This window comes from Danaus plexippus (assembly GCF_018135715.1).
Source record: "Danaus plexippus chromosome 18 unlocalized genomic scaffold, MEX_DaPlex mxdp_20, whole genome shotgun sequence".
NCBI classification, from domain to species: domain Eukaryota; kingdom Metazoa; phylum Arthropoda; class Insecta; order Lepidoptera; family Nymphalidae; genus Danaus; species Danaus plexippus.
In genome coordinates this window covers 746,855-771,410 of record NW_026869853.1, presented here as the reverse complement: position 1 = coordinate 771,410, position 24,556 = coordinate 746,855, and the positions used below count along the sequence as shown (strand labels likewise).

The window sequence follows — 24,556 nt, the reverse complement described above, 5'->3', positions numbered from 1 at the left end:
TATGAGATCAGAAGCGGCAAATATCTTTTCGTAACCAACTAAATAGCTGTTCATAAAAAAGGTATAATTTTATCTTTTTTTTTCTTTCTTTATTCTAGTAACTCACAGTTTATCCTTTACATGATCTGTCGCTTGTGATATCTTGTTTACTCCAACATAAACTCGACAAAAGGAATACAACTTGGAAATTCTTCTTAAATATGTTTCAATACAATTTTTTCATTAAAATGTTTATCTTTATGTTTAAAAATACATGTCTAGGTATTCAATAAATGTGAATATTTAAATTTGTATATTAAATCTGCTAAATCGGTGACGCTTTAGATTTTTAGGTTTCTTGAATTAACAGTACAAAAATAACAGTTTTATCTCGGTTAAAATTATTCGTAGTAAAACTACTCTTTTAGACGTAGAGTGACTAATGATCAGAATTGTTTATTTGTATTAAATTATTCTAAGAATTATTAAGTGGTTATGCAATCATAATGTAAAGTGTCACTTCTTCATATTTCTAAGTCTATGGAGCAAGTTAAATTTCGGGTCCGCTCTCGAGACTACTGATATTTATCTGGCCGTGGTCCGAGTTTTTTAATATAAATGTTCTTTGTTCCTGACGGGAGAAAGTTTTAATGAAAATTCAAATAAGGACAACTTTTTAACCTTTTGGTTTTTCGTGTTTTTAGAGTGGGATTATTTTTTTTTATCACAAGGACCGAAGTCTAAGTCCTTTGGGTATTATGCCTTATATAATCTATATACAAATCAACAAAGCTTTTAATATATTTTATGTGACGTGATGTGATTCAGCCTTAACTGTGTTAATAATTTTAGCAATTTCGCTAACATTTCTAGACGTTTATATAATTTTTGCTTATAAAAATTTTTGAGCATTTAAAACAATAAAGATTTAAAGAAGCACTATGTCAAGTCTGACGTTTCAAATAACACTTCACTTTAAAATTTTTAACAATTTTCAAATTAATATCTTTTATAGTCAATTATTTTGAATAAAAAGTAATTTATTTGACTAATTGATTTAATACAAAGATGTACTTAAGGAATTGTATAATTAATTCTCTGTAAGTGAGAATCGAAAGTTTTGTTAAATTACCACTCGCCGCAGCCTCATAGCGGTACTCTGTACCGTCAGAAAAAAACTTCCTTAAAATATAAATCATGTTATTTTAAAGAAATAAAAACAAAACTTATATTTTTACTTTTAAAAATTGTAAAGCAGACGTGGAAATTAAATTCTTATAAATTATTGTTTTAATCCTAGCGAAAATTCATATTAAATTATAAATAATATATTTTCTTTTCGACGTTACCAACTATAAGTTGCTCTACCAGATAAATTATGGCTGCCAAAGGATAGAGCTGTCTAACTTTGCACTTTGCACATATTTTACGTCTAATGGATACATATGAGTGGTTTTAACTTGCTAATTGAATGCGTTACATATACTGTGGTATAACTATATTTTAAGAGTACTGTACTCTATGAGGGTGCTCAAATTGTTATATTAAGCTCTTCTTATTATCCTAAAGTAGATGATATACTACGATCTCAATATTACTAGGAAATTTAACATAAGAAATCACAAATTATATTTGGGAATCTAAAATATTGATACAATTAATTTAGCTATACTTTAGCTAGATGTAAAATGAACTGACAAATTCTATCTTTTGAAAGTTTATAAAATATTACATGCATACATATATAATTTTGAACTTGGATGAGTTTTAATTACTTTATATGCAGTCAGTGTGTACGAACTTAATGTCACTGCGATTAGAATTTAGCTGTGACGTGATAATATATTACGAAACTATATTCACGAAATGTTTTATTATAGTTGAAATATTAATTAAACAGTTTTAAGGTAGTTTATTAAGGTTCCGTATAATTTCTGCTAATTACGTGTATTTACAAAGCGAGATATTTCGCTTCCATTGCTTCAGCGTATTTCAAAATTTTCTAATTATTTACTTGTAGATGATAGAGATGTGTTTCACTCCAGGTGTTTTGTGTTGCGTGTTAATTAATAACACAATATTATGATTAATATTTTTATTAAATTAATTATAATATAATAATATTTTTATTTTATTACGTGATTGAAGTTATATAACCGTTTTGTTTTTGTACGTTATCGTAACATATAGCCTAAAATTTTATGTATTAATATTGTTTCTTTTCACCTTATACCGCTTATATTATATCCAAACTGTAATTCTATAAAACAGAACCTTTAGGATCAATCAATACGTACATATTAATCGTAATTCAAAACCTCGAAAAAGTTATAACAAAAATATTTTTATGAGTTTTATAAAGTCGTATCTACAAATTTTAGATTTAGAGACTATGTAATATGTTATAATAAGCAAAGTTTTTATCTAGTAAGGCAATCGAATGAGACAATAAGTAAAAACTAACTAAGTATGTAAAAAATAATAATATCGTAACAGCTGCGTAGCTTCGTAGCGGTGTAGCAGCGTAGAGGCTTTGTTTGCGTAGAGCCTTGGGTATTCTTTGAATCGCAGTAATCAACGCCACCTAGGGGACGAGGTCTGAACTCCGCGGGAAGGGTCCCAGAAACTCGGCTATTAATTTCCTAAGGGAACTCTACACCCGTATCCCCGTACCATGACATTAGTTTAGTCACTTTTATTTTAATAATATTTTTTATTTGAATAATATTTTTTTTTAATAATATTTTTTATTTATTCAAAACTATTTTGAAATACATAAGTTTTAATCAAGTTTACTGCTTTGATTTTAATTACACGTCCAAATTTTGAAATTTCCTAATACAAGCAAAAAATTTATAAAATCTAGAAGCGGTAGTCATGTATTAGTGACGAGTAATTACTGACGTCATTATCACTATACTTCATTGAAGCTTTATTGAATTTTATTCGAGTTATTGTTGAAAATTTTTCTTTTCCTCTTTATATAATTATTATATGAGTGTTACCTTTTTACTTTCAATTTTTTTATAACAAGGAATATTCTTCTTTTTTTTTTAAAATAAGAATTTTAATGTGTTGACCATGTCTAGTATATTGTCTATAAAAAAAAACTATTTAATTCATATAGTGATTTTAATTCGCTTCGAAAAAGTAAAATTTTCTAAAGAAGGACGTATTTTTTTTTAATGATAGCTCAGTAATTAAATTCTTGTTAAACTATTAATAGACATCTTTATTATCTACAACTGTTTCTCAAAATGACAAACATCTTTCAATTGTAACGTTTTTAGCGTGATTAACAACAGATAAAACTGAAACGAAGGTTTAAGTTTTGTTATTCTTTAATCCCTCGTTAAATATAAAACCGGCAGTCACGATATTCGACTGTATCTAACATCGCGTGGTGCGTTCGTGGTAGCGGGGTCGGTACGCCGGCTTATCTTCACGCGCGCACGGCTATGGTAATGTAATGAAAAATTACGCCCATCTGATACCGCGGTCTCCTTTTTGTTCTTCTACCTCCATTATAAATACCCTGTATTATGTAATCTGATGCGCTAACTTAATTGCCTGCTGCTGCGGACATTTTATATAGGTTTTCTTTTTAATCGGCATAAAAAGACACCTCTGTATGATATTGCATATTTCTTCGTTTGCCCGTTTTATGGGAGTCGTTCGTTTATCATTAGCGTGGCAGTTATTTAAAGGCCTTTTCTTTATACGGTGAAGTCGGTGTTTAAAGCAGTGGAAGGTGTTTTGTAGGATTTTGTAATTATGCAGGTTAAAATTAACATAATTATAACAACATATTATTGTAAAAAAAAAAACATTAAAATTTACTGCTTAAGAAGAATTATATACATCCTTATTTGTATATCCTTATATACATACTTATTTTAAATTTAAATTAGTGCTTATTAATAATATATTTATAGTTTTAATATATATGAACATCAAAATAATAAATTGTAAATTATGTACCGAATAATTCTAATTAGAAAAAAAAACGCGTCTACCAAGAAAAAGTACTATGTAGCGCCATCTATGTTTTAAACACGGAAGTTTCTGAAATTTTTTACGTAAAAGATTTTGTGTTCAACGAAAGTAATGATTATATTAATGTACAAGTTATTATTATTTTTACAAATAACATTTTGGATTACAGCGTTGTTACCGGTATAAAATAGTTTAATGTTTTAATATTCGTAATTCTACAAGTTTACATCGTTTTCCTATACCGTTTGCTGAAAAAAAAAAATAAAAAAAATTATGTGTTTTTCCAAACCGTTAATAACTCATTAAGTTGGGTTTTTGTTCGACCGCACAATTTAGTTGTTGAAAACAGGCAATTCTAATTTATATGTGATTCTCTGATAGCAGTAAATTACATACGAATAAGAATTTATATGTTAATGGCCTTACATTAGACAATAGTTTTATGTGAATTATTAATGTGTGTGTAATTGTGCATGTGTGTGTATCTCTATAATATTGTGTGTTTTACAAAATTACTTGTATTATTTGTTGGTCTCTTACGAATAATCAATAAATAACAAAAATATGTCTATATGCATGTACATACTATGTAAAAATGTTATTTTAGCTTTTCTTCCATAACAATTAACTTAATGGACACGTGCGTTTTATCTCAAGTCCCATCAAGTAATGCGTCTTCACCCCTTACGCACCAAATAGTCCCCACTCTACCCCCACCCTTTATAACACTGAGGGTGTTTTTTAACGCTCGCCACCTTTGCAGTCTCTGTTGCCATCTGGCTTTTGAAAGACAAATTCTATATTCCCATTGACACGTCAAAGATAACCTTAAAGCAAGACGTTAAAGTACATATTTCAAACAAAGCATAATATAAGTTAGCTCCCTCTATTATAAAGGAATATCTGGGATCAGCAGAACTGTACGGTCTTTGGAGAAAATAGCTCGCGACTATACAGGTCACATGCAAATTGAGTCTTATCTGTTTGTAAATAAGTTTCATTTTCAACGTGTTTCGTATAATTCGCATATCACATTCTACTGTGTGAATGTGGGTGCAATAATTTAAGCAGAGGGTGGAAAGCGACGGAAAGTTCTTTTTGGACTCTGTGCGAAAGAGAGGTGTGCGTAGGTCGAGTATGTGCGGGTAAACGCGTTTCAGGGTCGGATTGTGGTTTTTTTATTTTATTTTCGTTTTTTTTTTTATTTCATGTATGTGTAAATAAACAAAGATATAATTTTTTATTTGTTTTCAACAATCAAGTAACGTTGTGTTTATACTTGAGTTAAAAGTAAATTAAAAAATATTGAATGATTATCGTAAGAAAACCTAATATATTACGGCATGCAATGCATGTAGTTTCAAGACACGATAGTTTAGTTTGTGCAGCCTTTGGAACGCGATGTTACGAAGGTTGCCAGTTCGAATCCCACTTGAGTAGATAAATTTTTCATTCTTTATTTATTATTTAAAAAATATTAAGGTTTACATGTTGCTATTATGATAATTTGGCTATAAACATATTTATATAATGTTTTAGACGGACAATATTTGAAGTGTTTCATGAAATTAAATCATTCTTGTTAGAATATTAAATTAAAATATACTAAATAAAATAATTTTTAGCAATAAGGTTTTCAACCGAGATAGACTGTTTTTAAAAAATATATATTTTTTCTTTTTTCATATCTTAATAAGAGCTTGTACCTACCTACCTTTGAAACAATAAATTCAAAAAAAAAAAATTATACAGGAAGCGGATATGAATACATTTATTAACAATAGTTAACAATATTATCGCACGATCTTTAATGTTTTCTAATTGGGTAATACTTTTTGCAAAGCTTGCAAAATAATTTATTTCTGTACTTAATTTTCTAATAAATATTTTGTTGTTTGCAGAGTTGTTCTGCTGTCTTGAGAGTTTTTCGGTGATAACTAGTTGAATATAGATCTAAGTTAGCTTTTAACACTCATCTAGATATTTCAAAAATAGAGTTACCAATTACCGCAAGCAAACATTTATAAGTGAACTATTTCCACATGACCGTTTTCTAACAGCGTTTCGGAAATTTTTGGATTAAATAGAATGAATGCGTTTGTTCGTAAACGGGAACTTACAGTTTCAATTTCACCTTGTTTCTATTTTTTTTTAACCGCTGCTGCTTCACTGCCGTCCTCCATCTCTGAAATGTTAAAGGATACTAATTAGTAAAATATTAATTATATTCGATTATTGTTACAATAGCTGTAGTTAGACATTTTTTTTTATTTTTGTTTTGTATCTAGTATTGTTTAGATATTAGAAAAATAAAAGATAAGTTTACTGAATATGTGTAATACGTATGAATAGTGTAATAAGTCAAAGAATATCTGATAAATTTATCACTGGCGACATTTTGACTTCGTGTTACTATTTTTTATAAACAGAATAAAAAGAAAAAAAAATATGATTCGTCCCTGACACCCATCAACACTCGAATAGGTCGTAGCTGCGATCGCTAAAAACCTTCTCCCTCCCCCGACCCCTATTTTTAAGCCTACTCCCACCCCCCCTAACTCCCGGGTTAGCCAGAGGTACATTTATGCGCAATAAATTTTGACCGCCAACATCAATTCAAAATGGCGTCACTGCTACCCGATCGGCCAAACTAAATATTACTTTAATCCAACCCATTAAAATTCATATTAGCAAACAAGTTAACGCGCTATGTAAAAGAAAGGGCTTAGAGTTTTGAACTGGACTTTTAAGCTCCGCAATAATTGGCCTTGCCGCTTTCGATTTAGAGTTATTTTTTGTTTGTTAATACCATTGCATAAAAGAAGGCGCCAGTATTGCGGGCGGACACAGACAGAAGTAAATAGGGTAGATATTGTATTTATCATTTGTCTTGTTGATAGTGCGGTAATAAAATGTATTGTTCTGACGACGTTGCTTTTGGTTTTCGCAAGAGTGTGGTTTATATCAAAAGGGGTTTGATACAAAGGCTCTGATTAAGAGCTCGATTGTTAATGTTGTTTCTACAGCCATAATGAATGTATCACCGTGTTTATCGAGTTTGTTATTGGAAATTATTAATCTAATCCTTTGAGAGGAAATGATATCAAATAAGACAATAAATAATATCAAGTCAACGGATATGTCGCTTGCTTTAAATAATAAATATCTGCGTTGGTTTTTTCGTCTTTCATAGAACAAACATCAATTTTATACGACCACTTTGGAAGTCGCCAAAGGCAAACGCAACTCAATGCTATTTGTTTGGTAGTTCGATGTTTTTAGGATCCAATGTATCCGCTCAAGCTATCAGTGAGGCAACTTGTTTGCTGTCAATTTGGGATTTGATTTAAAATAATGAATTTTAAATGTGTTTTTCTGTGTGAACTTGGTTTTTTTTTTTTGGAGAAAACAAAAATTTGTCCAGAAGTATTTGTATCGTTTAAATTAAATCTTCCACAAATATTTTTCATTAAACACTTATACCTAAATAGATTTAAATAGATGTAAAGTAAATAACATTTTAATCGGAATATACTTTTAGTATTGACGCAATGAAAATATGTTGATGTAAACTTTAAAATCCATAGGTATTACCTGGACCCAGTAAAAAAGGAAGGGTCATCAGTATCGGAAGTGTGAGCCTCATCAAGATAAATAGAAACGTCACGATGATGGATTACAGCTTCAGGCGAACAACGACTGCTTTAATTTAGCCGTTTGATCATCCCCACTGTCACTCTTATCTTTTCTACAGTAAAGTCGATATTTGTATGTTTTTTTCTTTGAAATTTGAAAATAAAACCGCCCGGCTTCTGCAAGGCTGTGTTATCTGCAGTAAGTAAATAGGAGTATGTACGGGCTTATTGTTTTTTAGGGAAAAAGGGTGGATCTATTTGCGCAGGGTAATTGGTTGAGGGTAATGTGTATCTGCTGAATAACTGGTGTATTAAGATAACCGGGACTCATCGAAATGAAAAAGATATAAAATGGTCAATTTTTTTTTTTTTTTACCGTTCCCTTCACAATAATCGATTCTTCACTCTTTTATGTTTTGCAAAACCTTGTGAGAAAAAATATATAAAAAAACAATGTTCATTTTCATTTTAATTCAATAACCAAAAAAAAAAAAAACTATTTGGACAAAAATGAAAATAATATAAAAACTTGAGTTTTATTAAATTGCCTGTTACTTAAGTAAGTTTTGTAGTGAGTATTCCAATTGTCTTATATATTGCATTTATTCTTCGCAACGAAATGATTATTGCCTCAAGACTAGAGTAAATTATTTTAATTCAATTATTGATCAAGATTGTCATTGAGAAGCCTCTTAGGTGTAATGCCAACAACAAACAACAACAACAAATAAATGAATTATTTCTCTGTTTATGTATTGTTAGAAGTCTCTGATGATTGTGGACCTTTTCTTGCAAAATTAATATATGTTATAAATGATTTATGAACCGGAGCAGCATTCGCAGCTGTTATAAATAGAGAATGTATAAATTTTAAATATAATTATACATCTTCATCATGTATACATTCCAGTATAGTGTTATTGCTTCTATAAACAAGACTTAGTTCAGTTTGTCTCGAACGTGAAAAATATCTTTTTTAATCCTTTTTCTGATAGTTATACCATAATATGAAATTTAAAAAGTCTTTATTCTTAACACAGGTTATAAAATTTTAATGAAAGTATTTAACGTCATCAAATTCATAATTTCTGTAACTGAAACAGTTGTCTGAGAACAACTAGCAAATGTAAACGAAAAACGAAATGATTGGACAAAAAACAAAATGGAAGCTTAGGTAATACAGAGTTTGAAATACGCATGTGCGTTCAACCCTACGCGCCCCGCGGGAGACAGGGGTAAAGCCAACACTTGGGGCAATGAAGGGTGGGGTTTTATTTTCGCAGGTTCGTCCATCTTTCTTGAGCATTTCCCTTTGATATACGAATAATTTGATGCGGTTTATAAATCTACCCTGAGGCCGTATATGAGGGAGGTTTTGTGTAGAATTAATTAGAGGGGCCTTAATTTTTCGATTTGCTTATGTTGCACGGCATTAGGCGTTCGTTATAAAAACATAGGATGCATTTCCTTTTTGTTTAGGGTTAGCTTTGAAAACAAACGAATTGTTAATGAAACCAGCGGCGGGTTCTGAATGTATAAAGTGTGAATGTTTTCCATCATCAAAGACGATATGATATGAATAACTCATTAGGTTTCATGATTCATGTAATGCATATGATTTGAATAATAATTTATTTTAGGGGTTTCCAAAATATATATACACAACTAAACCTATTATGCATATGTGTAGAATATTTAATATTTGTATATAATTTAGAAGCTACAGAAAAGTGTTATATATTGTGAATGTGGTATATATAGATTTAGAAATAATTTTTAATAAATACTTAAAGGTTTTGAAGTATATAATGATCATTATATAAGTGGCAAATTAAAATTACATAATTGGAAAAATATAAATTGGCTCTAAAATACATTTCGAGCGAACTAAAGCCCAATTATTCACTTTGACGTTGGCCGTAGATAATCATCTGTCATATGATGCTGGGCGGGAAGCGTCCAAATTGCCTTGATCTCCCCACACTCTTTACATAGAGCTTTTTACAATATTATCTCACTGATCGGTATGGGTCTCATTTAACTGAACAACCAAAGGACAACAGCGTTTTGAGTTGGGTTGTGCGTACAAGAATCTTTGAGTGACGTTTTTTGGAACAACTAAGCCTTTCTAGATGTCAGGTGTACGAGATTGAATAATTAATATAAAATTATTCCCTTTTAGAATTTATTACACTTTATATATTTTGTATATGTTATTTGACTTTAAAACGTACGCCAATTGTTATTTATAACAATAATAATATATTAAACGAAAAAAAAATGCATAAAAATAATATGATCTAAGGTTAAACTTATCTAATCATCCGATATCGATAAAACAAATAAATCGATTTGAAAAGTTTTTCCTGTTTTCATGACTTCACATGACGGCCAGTTGTGTGTAGTTGTTTTTATTATTTTATAACAAATGTATTAGTTTTAAAATAGATGTCAATTGTGTTGTTATTTAGGTTTTAAGGTATACTTTGAGAAAATATCAAAAAAGATGTCAGCATTGTTTTGAATTACAGTTAATTTAACTGACTAACTGAAACAGGTAGATTTTTAATAGGAAGACTGTTTTAACAAAAAGAAATAGTGTTAATTACTTTTATATTGTTTGTTTATTACGTGTGTTTCTTGAGTTTCAATATTAGGCTCTGATCACATGGCTTCGTATATAAGCTTTTAATTTCGGGTTACTGTCTTAATGAAGACTTTAAATGTAAGTCCATACCGAAAGCAAAGCTGAGAGAACATGAAGTATGAAATGAGTAAGTATTTTATTTTTATTAATGCACATATAAAATAAACTAAACAAAGGAAAATTGTTTTAATATATATGTAGACGAATTAATAATTTATATAGAAATATAAAATATAATTGCAAAAATAATTACTCGTACAATGTTTATATTTATATGAAATACGCTTTGTATATAATTTTTTTTTAATAAATATTTGAAGATTATTAAAATTTTGTACATTCATTAACTATGGAAATTGTATCTGAATGATGTTGAAATTATTTATAAACAGTTGTTGCAGATATTAAGCAAATATGGTAAATAGAAGCGGAGAAATAAATAAACATATTTACCATACATTATACACATATATACTACTCATGAGATCTTAGACTTTCCCGAGTATTCGTTTTATTTACACTACTTATGTATCTACACTATACATAATAACACACAGTTTATTATTGAGAACTATTGTAAAATAACATATTTTTGGTTAACATATAATTTTTGTTCAGTGAAATTTCCTATATATACAAAGCTAAAACTTGCACAGTCTATTAACAAACAAAGTTTAAAGAGTTAAGAAAACTCGTTTTACCGCGGCTCATGGACTCCCATGGAAGTCCATTACGAAGGCCGCGAGAACTTTCTATTTAATTAGTCCCCGTAAAAGCATCCTTAAGCAAACTAAAACAACGGTCAACGTAAATAAAACTAATGGGCTCTCCATATTAACAATTGTCAACAACGCCTTAAGTCAACAGTGCTACCACAATGGCAACTATAAAAAAACAATGCTACAATTTTATGCTTTAAACATTACAAAATTAGGAGATAATTCTAATTATTTTGATTTCTATATTGTGAAATTCTGTTTATTCAATTTAAACTTGTTTTAAAACAAAGCTTAATTCAAATTCATTGAAATTGAATTTAAATTAAATCGACAGTGCTAAAACGTGAATCAAGTCTCGACCGCGGGCGGGAAAAAGGGCAAAAACATATATGTATTAATCCTTATTGTGTGAACCTTTTATGTTATCCGGAAAGGAATAAAATTTTATCACGTAACGAAAAAAAATTAGACCTTCTATATCCCTTATGCCGGAAAAAAAGTTAATATTTCTTTTTGATTATAACAATACAAACTGTACCTTTACGTTTGGTCCATTTTGAAAACGACAGCGTGAATAAGCCGTACAGAATCAAATATTTTTCTTTAAATATTTGCCAATGTATAGTTACCGGTAATGCATATTTTAGATTAAACATACTTCTGATTGTTTTTCTATTAATTTTTATTTAAAAAAGTGTATTTTATGTTTTGGTTACAGAAACTCTACCTTTTTTATTTCGTCGCCTTAAAAACAATATTTGTTAAATAAATTATTATAATATTCCTATCTGGAATCATTAAAACATGATTTAGAATTTAGATTAAATGGAAATCTTTCAAATATTATATTTCTATTTCATTGTCGTTTTTCCATTGCTGACTCCATGTAGACAAAGACAAAATTTGGACTGTTATAACTCCTTTCTTTATATAGATGGAGCATTAAGGTTCCTATCGCCTCTGTCTTACCACTTGGACCAAACGAAGTAACCCTTTTCAGAGTACGGCAAATTAAGCAGGGACGCCCTTTGCGGCTTCAGGCAAAAATTCAATTACAAACTTCAGGCCCATCCCAAGAGCACGCCTAAAGGGACGCGTTTTGCCTCTGAATTTTTATGTGTCCCTCTACAAGCCAGTAAATAGGGTGTTTTATGAATATTCCAGTTGTATAAAAGCATCGGGGAGTTGGTTTTATATCAAACGTATATGTATGGAGGTGATTATTGTTTAAAATGATATATAGAACAATTTTTATCGGGCGTTTTTATTAGATTTTGTGACCTTTTTCATTTCTTTTGTATTGTCAATGTTCCGCTCGTTCAAAAGTATTAAAAAGTTTTAGCTAAATAAATCTGTCTTTTATATCAGTACCAAAACGTCTAGAACAATTTTGTGACTAGATTATTATTATATATTATACGATATAATATTTTTTTGATATTTTATGTTTTCACTAAGGAGGTATTAAATAAAATTCTCAAACAAACGGATCTTAAAATTAATGAACGGAATTCAGAAAATGCTATTATGTTAGTTGCAAATAAAAACTCTTTTCGGTTTTAAAGCGGCCCCAAATCACCTAAACTTGGCGCGAAAGCCCGCCTCATTTACATAATGACTTCATATTATACTTGCTGGTCACCAGCCGAATTTTAATGTTGCCATTTTTGTATAAAAAAAATAAATTATCCCTGTAATAAAAATAATATATCTATTAGCATACTACTCTGTGTTTAGGATAAATAATTTATACGTAGAATTTTAAAGAAAAAATCAATAATTGAGTCTGAAATCAGACAACCTACTAATAATTAAGACTTTAGATTATCTTGTATTCTAAATACGCAACCCATTTCTAAAGTCAAGAAAAGTATTCAATGCAAGAAAGGGCTTAAAATTAATTGCCACTTGAAAATTACGTAATTTCTTTATGATAAATTATGTCAGCTCTGACAGTACAACAACACATGAACTGGGCTAATATTTTATTTCTTTTATAATAAGTAACTAAGAATAGGATTATCAAATTTATACGAATAATACACACTCAGGAATTTGTTTGTTCGATTGATTAACTCAATGCGTTCATCATAGAAATTACTTGATTCTTTAAAAGCATTGTTTTCTGAGGATTTTTTTTATGATCTACGGCATACAAAGTGACTAATGATTTAATTACCTACGTACAACATGTTTAATGATTTGTTTTAGAAAAATAATTAGAATTTATGTTAAAAATAATATAATTTGGTTTGCCGCACCAATGTGGTGACAAGTTTTACCCTCGGTTCACTTAACCTAACTTATAATTCTTACCTTTGGAATGTATTCTAGGTGTCGACACATAACTATACTTTTGTATCGACCTGGTTAAGCGAACATAGTATTTACTCATGTCTGAAGGAGAGTTCTCGAGTCTCCTATGGTTTTCAATCTAAAATAAACATGCAATGTCAAAACTCCAACTCCTATTTTAAGGTATAAATACAACGTCAACACCAAAATAAGATATATTGATTAAATTAAAATTATACATGAATATCTATAAAATAATGTAACGCATGTCTTTACATTTTTTACATATGAAATAAAATGCCACAGTCGCATAAGTCGCACCAGTTCAGCAAAAAAATAATAATACAAGGTTTAAATAACACTTTCGTAGCAATATTACAGTGATATTATAAACTAATGTATTTCAACAGATTTGGATCAAAGTGTATTTGAGTCTTAAGAGGAACAAGAATAAAAAAATTTAGTACATATGCAATAATGTACCGAGCAACAAGTGTGGGTGGCATAGAGTAAATTAATTCAGTTCCTTAATCATCCTACCGCAGATTAACATATTCTGCTCCTTGCCACTAATAAAAGTAGCTGTTTGCAATCCTCAACATGGAATTTAATTTAGACTGTCAAGGTAAGCGTCTGACTGACGTTAAAACCTAGATACCAAACGCATTAAATCCAATACAATGTTTTTTAGGCTTTATAATAACTTCTCTTTGAGTAATGGTTAGAACTCTCGAAAACAAACAACCGATACTGTGATGTAAACAAATTTGAATGTTCTTTCAATAAAGAGAAAATTCAAATTGGAATACCACAGCTATAACAGCCCTAAAGGAAGAAGATAAGCAAAACTGTTTTGTCACTTAAAAGAGTGTAAAGAAGGTTATAGACTCCGCAACATCGTAACTAGATTTATACGACGTACGTTCTATTGTAAAAGAAGATAAGTTCTTTATTAGATGTATCTAAGAAAAGTATTCTGGATAAGTTAACATAAAAAATTAATTAAACGTTAGTCGTTTTAAGTATTATGAATAAATTTATTGAAGGAACAACATGACAGCATTGACCAAAAACAATTTAATTAAAACGTTGCGATCCAAAAATAGAAACCCAACTGATAGCGGTAAGTAATTTGCAAACAAGACATACATTGGTAGAGAACCACATTAAGTATTAACGACCTAGCAATTCAATGCATCCCTAAATATCGATCGGAAAATTATTTCAAGAAAATAAAACATTTAATAACAGCTCTAAATTATAATAAATTTAATATTTCTATACAGATCTGCAGTAAGATAATAAAAATTGACAAAAGAAGTCTTTCCTTAACGCAGTGGTGATTTTAAATTAGTTAGCACGAGGATACAACACTCTTAATAAGGAGGGTTAGATACAGCAAGATAACATACCGAAATATTACCCCTGAAGGTACAAACTTATAAATAACACTGAGTCCTTCCTATAACCGCTATGCATGAACAACAGACATTCATGTCCTACGGTATGCTTATGGTACACGTAAAAAAACGATTCATTAACCAATTATCACAAAAATATCCATGAACCGTGAAGTTAGAAACCGTGACTTCAGTCATAATAAACAATTTTTATATGAAAGTAACTATGAAGAGACATAAATAAATTATCTTAAAATTGATAATATAAATAACGTGTGTGCTTTATACGTAAATTCTATATAATTCTATGTAATATCTTCTTCGGTATATTATATTACGCTGGATGGAAGGATTTAGCTCCTCCCGGTGCCGCTGTAAAAGCCAATGGGACTAACAGCTAAAGATAAGTCGAAACTAAAAAAAAAAGAGCTGAATGGGCTTATTGATGATTCAACTTATGTAATAAATAGAAACGATTTCGGCTTAACACATAATACAGAGTTTTTCAGAGTGTTGGCAAAGACATCTATTAGCAACAAGATCTATCTGGACGCTCTATTGCCGATAATTTGCTTACTTTTGTCACTCACTTACTTGATCAAGTTGATAGGAGATTACACGTAGCCACAATACATGGATTTCTCTAAAATATTAGGTCTAAATGAGGTGCCGGCCCTATCTTAATAATAGATCCTCTACTGTAGTGATAGACAAGTTAGAGTCTAAAATATATATTGTTTATATAACTAGGGGCTAGTATTTAATTTGTTTATTAATGATATCATTTCTATATTCAAAAACTCAAAGGACAATTTTTTTATGAACGAGTTAAAAGTTTACTGGCTTTTAGAATGAGAAATTCAGAGTAGTTCACACAGATCACCTGGCTTCCATCAGGCTTTGCTTAGGAATTATTAAGAAGCACAAGTTTGGTGATTTTCGTAGTGATTTTTCCAAACTTGTGTTTCTTTCTGCGCCACTTTACGTATCATTCAAACCTCAGTTATACATTTTTTTTTAAATAATAAACCAGCTTGTCCGGATATTCTCTAAATATTAAATTGTAAGATACCTAGCGATAACTCAGAACAGATATCTGGTATAAGATAGTTGTATAGTTCAAGTTCTGTTGAGTCCAAGTTATTGTTTCTTTAAAAATCTTACATAATACGTGTTGAAACATATTTTATTATACATATTAGATTAGTATAAAGTAAATTATATTTAATTTTATTATATATTACATATAATTGTTATATGAATTTCATAGCTATTTTAGTTTAAATGGTTGCTGTAAATTCTGCTGGTGATTCTAACAAAATTTATAAAATATTGTTGGAAAAAATACGTATTTATTTGGGCGGTTGGTTTCTAAATAAAAAAGTAATTGTTTGTTTTACGTAACCTAGAATAGAGTTACAAGAAGGGTGAATTTGTGGAACATACCCTAAACCAAATTCAGATACTGGCGTTCATGCATATAATATTTTAAAGCAAAGGGTGTATTAAAATAATTTAATATAATATATTATATAAATATGAACATAGCCATGTTAAGTTATCAATACATGAAGCTATCTTTAATAGGAACTGCTTCAGTCAGGGCTGTCACAATTATATCTCCCTTTCTTTAGAATCAGGGGTGTGTGAAGGAAGTAAAATTTTGATATAGGTGCTAATTTCTTTTAAAAAATTCCTTGTATACTAACGGTTGTAGCGAATGGAAAAAGGTAGACAAACAAAATCAAAAACAAACAATATTGTATCATTATAATTAATTATTATTATTACTAAAAAAATGCACGACTGAGTGACAGTTTTATTAAATGCGTATGTTTTATCCTTGAATCCTCTTTATTTGATAAACACATTTACTCTACAATAATACCCACATTCGAATATTTTCATGAAATAGCTAAGAATTGACAATGGATTCCTACTGTTCATAATGGTAGCCAAAGGCAACAAAAGACGTATTTAAAACCTCGCTGCAGTTCAAATTTATTAAGCATTTTCTTTTACAAAGAAAACCAATGATAAATTACAGCTTTTGTCCGCCTTCATTTCCTTCCAACGTTTTAATTCTTAGTTGAAAATATTCATATACATTCTATCACGTACGTATTTAAATTCAAAATTATTAGTGTCTTACAAATCAATCATTTTTAAAAGACCAATGGGAAATAAAAACCTGACATCGAATTTAAAGATTGTTTCAAACAAATCTCTGCTCATTTTTTTACAAGAAACCGACATATTTGAGTATTTGCGAATAATATAGAAATATACAAGTTCATTTACATATATTTTATGTTTAGATATATTCAATAGTAACTTATTTATTATTGGCATATACAAACGGAGATAAGGTAAATATATACAGTGGGATAAAGGGAAAATCCCTACGATTTACGTCACGTCGTTAGTCATTACGCATGCCCGCGAAGGCTTTGAAGGCAAAATTACTGGCCCTTGAGGGGGACTGGGGTTGAATAATAAATGATTCAACCGGAGGGGCCAAGTTGCCAACTTTTTGTGATAAATTGCCTCCAAAGTGCGTGCGTCTAATTCGTGTACCGTATTAAGTACATGGCCCAATTATGTATGGTTAGAATTTGTATATTTATTCGTGTTAATAACTTTTGGTTTCAATTAGTTTGTTTTTGTTATCAACAATATTTTCACGTCTCACCTATTTGCGTTTCATTTCATCACGAAGATCTTAATAATAAATTAAAACCAACCAAGAGTAATTTGATCTTAGACAAGAAGGATGCCTTACTGTTAATTATAAGAATAAAAAAAACTTTGTTTGCTGCCTGTCCATTCTATTATTTTGTTTTATTGCCACAACAAAAATATATTATCAGTTTTAATTTGAAATCTTTAGACATCGTTTCATGAGATACAGCCTGGTGACAGACAGACGAATAATGGAGTTAGAACTAGGGCCATATTACCCATTGGTTACGACTCTGAATAATTAAAGATATGCGTTTCCCTTTATAAAAAATTAAGTCTAAACCTATTGAGTATGTTTATATATTAGTGAATATTTTTTTGATCATATAATTAATACCTCATTTACATTTCTTTGACATTTTATTTAAATTATATATATGTATGACAAGCATTGTTGATTCTTTAACACATTCAGAAATATTATGAACAAAAAATTAACCTAAAAAATGTTTATGTCAATGTCAGTGTAAAAATGTTAATGTTAATCTTTAATAATACCAGTATTAAATCAAGTAACAAACATGCCAAGGAGGATATAAAAAATTAAAGTGGGTCCAAGCACTTCTCATATAAGCGAAGTTGGTTTATGAAGTTCTCTTCCCTTACTTCTTCGGTCGATCACAGTACAAGATAAATATGGTCCTCACGTTTGTCGTCTTATAAAATAGAATAAATTTTCCATTTAATATCGCTGGCGTCGTTATAACCTAGAGCATGTTCGGGCGTCATCCTCTCCAATCATAAAAGACCTACAAAACCCTCGTCATAAAATATACAACTTATTTAAATACAACCCAACACCCGCGCTCTGTGTCGCATAAATTGCCTTCATTAATTTCCGGACCCGCGAAATATTGTCTTGAAAGGATAATCAAATACAAAAACAGGGAAATGGCGGTGCGTCATTTCCATACATTTTCCCCTCTCCGGACCCCCTTTTTCGTCCCCTTTTCCGGTCCCTCCGACCCCTTTATGGGTCCTCCAATTACGATTCAACGGCCGAGCTTAAGGTCGCATTAGAGAGAACGGTAATGGTCTCAATTATCTATATACGGTACATACAACTCTAATTAAAAAGTATATTTTTCTCTCCCATTTTATTTAGCGTGTGTTTTTAGAATGAATACGGTGTTATATTGGGTCTATATATTAGACCAACACATTTTGTTGAATTTGGCTCAAACTGACCATTCACTGAATCTCTATCTTTATTGGCTGATGATGTTTTGTTTCTTGTAAATTAAACTTGGGTTTATTCTTTCAATTACTTTATAAGAAGAGAAGTGATAGTGTTGTTATCACACATTTAAAATTCGCTTTTAAAAGATGCATCTTAATCCTATGAATATTTCTAAGGACGATGTGAATTAAGTTTGTTACTTGATTCAGATTATCATCTCTTCTTTTGTGTCAGCACGGATGCTGTGACCTTGTCATGACGTTTAATTTTGAAATAAAAGTTGTAAATTTTAATATATAATTCTAATTGTTTTTACTTATTTCATTCAATTTAAAAACTGGTCCTGTTGAAACATATTCAAATTATAATCGTTTATAATGACTTTAAATTTATTAAACTGGCATTTTTACTTTCCTTATGTATGACAATGGCTTAAAATAGTATTTCATTTTCAATCCAGTTGACATCCCTATGAATCCTGTGTACATATTTTGTATGAAATAATAATAATAATAATAATAATAATAAAAATGTAAATAAAACTCTTTACTACATTTTAATTTATAGGCGTAGTAAATATTTGTTTTTAATTTTATTTTACGGAAGTATGAATGACAGAACAACAAACATTTTTGTTAATACTGTATGGCATACGCTGATATAAAAAAATTGCCGCTTCTGTTATATTGTATCTCCATATAAGTTCTAACATAAACATAATGAAATAAACATTATTTTTGCCTGTTTAAGTGAATTACATTTATATTCATATACCTTACATAAAATATTTCATTTCTTTGTGAACAAACGTAAAATGTTCATACCTATAATGCCGGTTTATAACTTAATCACGTACTTTATTCGCACAATTAAATAATTTATGAAAGATACAATCACAGCATTGCAATTTAGAAAACAGAAACAATGTTTCGGGAGGTCATAAACTATGTAGTATGTATTAACAACTTTGTAGCGATTTAAATGCTCTGTCAATATTTCATAAATAAAACATCAAGGTCGTTGCTTGAAATAGTCTACACAAACAAATATAATATTGTACACAGACAGACGAACTTGCTTTCCTACTATCAACATTAAAATTATTAAATTCTGATTATTTTCGTTATGCTAATGCGAGGATATAAATAAGTTAACATAAAAAAATCCCATTATATGAAAAGATCGATTAATTATAATCAATTATAAATGAACATACAACTTATTATTGTGTTTCAAATTATTTCAATAATGTAGTCTGATTTAAACAAATAAAACTAAATTATATTAATGCCATAATGCCATAATGCAATAATGCCAATAATGCATGTCTGTTTATTCTAACCTTTTTATAAGTGGATAAGAAAATAACTGATTTCAACAATATTTTCAAATGCAACTTTAAATTCGTTTGATATCCTTTTACTTACACTGGCTTCTAACAAAATATATATGCTATATACTTTCAACGACAGAACAATTACAAACGTATTAAATTATATATATATATAAAAATTATATATATGTATATGTATTTCGCTCCCATTATCTATGGATCTGTGAGGACTATCGATATGTAACCTTAAGAGACGTTTAAAAGACCTGGGTGATATTAAAAATTTTGTATTGCATGGAATATTAATCTGAAAGATCCAGCAGATTCAGATGTCATTAGAATCAGATATAATTCAGATATTAATCTGAAAATATACGATCTAACTTCTCAACATCTATGTTTTATGTGCTAACTGAAAAACTAGATCAATCATTGTCAATTACTATGGTTAAACGACAAAAATACTCTGATGTAAATGAAACTAATATATTTTCGGATATGCTACGCGGATTTTATTATTTTAAAACTACATAATCCCGACGTTTCAGTTACTTTTCAGCAACCGTGATCACGGGCAGACGAGATGTGAATGTCTGTCAATCGGTCCTTGTTATTTATCATCTACCGCCCTCGATTTCTTAATTTTCTGGCGTACCGCTCTGGATGCCGGCAGAATGCGCTTAAGGTGTCCTCTCGCTAAAGTCTTAGATCTCATTACTCTGATGTAATTTATAAAGCGAAGAATGTTGAAGTATGTTAATATTAACATGACAGTAACTTCGTGTAATGTATATATGTGAATATGAAAAACAATTCAATGAATATTATTAATAATTTACATCAAAACAATTCGTTAGTTAGTTAACATTGCTGTATGCACTTTGTTATAGGATAATTTAATAAAAGGAAAAGGTTCTTGAGAATAAAAAACAGACGTTTTATATTGTAAGTCAGAATAAATACTTCGACTGTTACTATTTTTCATATATATATATATATATATGTATATGTGTATATATATATTTATATATTGTCAATCAATCAATCAATTAATAAAGATTTCGTCAGTTATACGTTCTCTGAATATTAGACGTGCCTGATATAATATATATATATATATAATATAATTAAAAAAAACGCTTAGAAACGAAGAGAAAAATTAAATTAATGTTGAAGTGTCCCGTTGATTGTTGTTTTAGACGCGTAAAATTTTTGCCTCCTGCAATATTCGAGCAAAATCCCTCCTAAAATTTTGCTTCAGCCCTTATAATTCTGTATACAAATACCGGATCACTTCTATTCAAAAGAACCGACCTTATGTTTATTCTGCTAAGTCATAAAATGGAACTGATATTTCAGATTGGTACATGTTAGCGAATTTTGAATTCTATGCGATGGTGACAAAGACGTTTTTCTACAACAACAATTCAAATAAGCCTTTGAGAAAATGCGCTTTATGTAATAAAAACATTTATTTTGTCCGTTTGCGAGTAAATAGCGTCTCTCTTCCCCTTATATACGGTGATTTAGTGCGCCGGAGATTATTTTGATAACTCATTCATATTTCGCTCGGCGGAACGTTATCTTAGAAAATACTAAAGTCATATTTACCTTTCGCACCGTCCGCTCTAATTTTCGCCTTTTGTTAGCTTCCACATTATTATATTCCAACGAATGTTCTGCCTTAACTAACGCTGTTCCAAGATAAAAGGAGACAAGGTTTTTTTTTTTCATGAAAGCTGAAAACATCACAAAAACGTATGCAGATGGTTTTCAGTTCAAATTAAAAGTTCTAAAGTTTGAATTAAAAATGTTGCATTGCAGCTGTTACTGAATGCAGTATACCCTAATTTTTGTCATCGAATACAATCGAATGTGATGTAACAATGAAGTTGTTTATCGTTTGGATGAGGAACTGGTTTTTGCAGCTCCAAGTTTGCGTTCCTTGTACCTGTAGCGTTGCAAAAATTTTAACCCTTCCAAACGCTATAAAAGACCCGTTTCAATTTCTATATATGACAATGACAAAAAAACAGGTTATATCATTTGAACGGGCTGGCAATGAATATTGGATATTGCTATACTTTATTAAATGAAAATATTTTTATAAAAATGATAACGATGCTTTTAATTAAAATAAGGACACAAACAATAATAATATTACAAATTAATACTTCCACTTGTATTCCTGAGTTACATTAAAAATTACTTATCATATAAATCACAATAGTGAACATGAAACACGCAAGTGAAGCCAGGTGTGAAACATAGTCTTATTGATTTAATTCGGTATTAAAATTGATCGAGCCATTGATAGCCTGCTTCACACTTATCAAATAATTTTCTATTCCGCTAAAAGTAATGAGCGGAGCCAATTTCGAATATTGCATTCAGTCTAGACTCTAGAGGGACGAGTTACAGATAATGCAGTGTTGTATCGATATTCAAATATCAAATTAAATTTATCGCTAAATAAATTATTACACGCATAAAAGAATATCACGTTAAATACGTGATAATGGTAGATTATAAATAACCACGAGTTATTTGATCAATACGTAAGATTCAATGCGAGTGTGCATTTATTTGCATATAGATTAGTTATTTTGTTTAAATATCGATATTTAACAAAGTTTATCGATAAATTAAAAAAAAAATCACGCAACGTGTGTTGCTTTACTTATAAATTAATCTAACTAACCTTTAAATTCTGTTTATTTTTTTTCATATTATATATATCTATCTAACTATGGCTATCTATGGTGATATTCGGATCTTGGGATCCTAATATAGTATATATAATATAGTATATAACATAAAATGTTATATGCTAGTACTATTAGTAATTTCATTAAGATATTTTATTTAATAAGATAAATATCAAAAATTCAATCAAAAGTTCAATATATTTTTTAATTTTTTGTAATTACTTAATATATTATTGTTTTCAATTCATTATATTTATGAAATTGTTAATACAAGGTTCTGCGATCTCTCAATACAGTTATATACACAATACATATAATAAAAATAGGGTTGAGACCCCTCGATGCGAGCTCTAATCTGCAGCGAGTTAGCTGCAAGTAGGTGGTTGCTTGCAAAACCCTAACCGGCAACCCTGCAAAACAACGGAAACCAGTTCCATTGCAAATCCTGTTTTATTATGCATTTCAATCTATATTAATCTTTATTCCTATGACAATAAGGATCGTATGTGTTGTAATATTTCAACGATGTGGGAACGATTTATAAGAGCTGGTCGATATTCCCAGGTACCATTCGCTCGATCGCCAACATGTAGTGAATTACTACAACGAAATTTAACTGCGGTACAACCAACAAGTGATCCAAACGTTAACCAGAATGGTATGTATATATATTATATATTGATATTCTGAGAGTGGTGCGAGGCAAAAACATTCGATAGGAAAACAAACGAACGTTTGCTATAATTGTTTATTTATTTTGAACGCACGCCATATGGGCAACGGAATGTACGCAAAATGACAAAAGTCTGGAGACATTGTTGTTCACAATGCTTGCTGTTTGTATTTTTTGACTTGACCACCATCGCGCTTCCGGCCCGCGCCATTTTAATTTATTTATTGGATTGCAGCGTTTTAAAACGAACGCTCTTGCTTTTCTTAGTTTCTGTTATTTTGAAACTAAGCTAGTGAAAAGCTTGAAGCATATACTCGTATATATTATTCAAATCTATATTTATTTTTGTTAGATTAAAGTTTTAGCGATATCTTGTTATGTAAGTGGTAATTAATATAATACCCCACATCGTCACATATTTTAATTGGCAATTTTGTAGTGGCACCAACCACTATTCTGTTTGAATTAAATTCAAATATTTTATTAAACACAATTAAATAGTGATTTTTTTTATATTTTTTTGAAACTTCACAATACAATCAATGAAAATATTTGAAACATTACTTCATTGATAGTTTGTAAATTATAAATGTAGGCTAAAATAAATATAAATGTTATTCTTATTTTCTCTTAATTATGTGGATAAAATAGTCGATTAAACTATTTGTTAAAACGGTGGCCCAATATCTATTAAACTTTAAATGCCAGCATTACATAGCCTTTATAAAATATTATTGAAACTACAGTATATTAAACAAAAATATTATATTTTAATTAAAACGATAAATCATAAGTATGAATCATGAAATAGACCAGGACGTAATAAAACCTTTTTAAACATAACCTTTATGTTACAGGAATGGCGCGAAAACGTTTCATTGACGGGCAGCCATTTGCTAAAAGAAAAAAAATACGGCTTCGGAAAATGGAACAATAACCTCTAACTCGGCCACGGGCGTCCATAAAAAGACGATTCAAATATTTGCCAGTTCGTACATCGAATATTCTTTCAGCGATGCTGTATCAGTACTTGATGTGTATCGATTTATCAGCTTCAGTGGAAGTGAATTCAGTGACAAAGTAATGGTGATATATTGACTATGCTATACTATTTTCAGGTTTACCAACTTTACGGTTTGTCATTATTAACGATTTTTTTTTTGTTTATTGCCATGTTTGCGTATTCAGCTTACGTTCGAAAATATAAAGAAAAATAGTGTCAATATCGAATTATTCCTTCGAATTTTTA

At 29.7% G+C, this 24,556-nt stretch overlaps 1 long non-coding RNA gene across 1 annotated transcript; it reads right to left on the bottom strand.

Moving 5' to 3' along the window:
- Positions 1 to 5,967: 5,967 nt before the first annotated feature.
- LOC116773119 (uncharacterized) lies at positions 5,968 to 21,972 on the bottom strand. Its single transcript, XR_004353692.2, has 3 exons — positions 21,772 to 21,972; positions 21,538 to 21,665; positions 5,968 to 6,160 (listed from the first exon to the last, which is right to left on the bottom strand). It is a non-coding gene; the product is annotated as an uncharacterized LOC116773119 (long non-coding RNA).
- Positions 21,973 to 24,556: the final 2,584 nt, after the last annotated feature.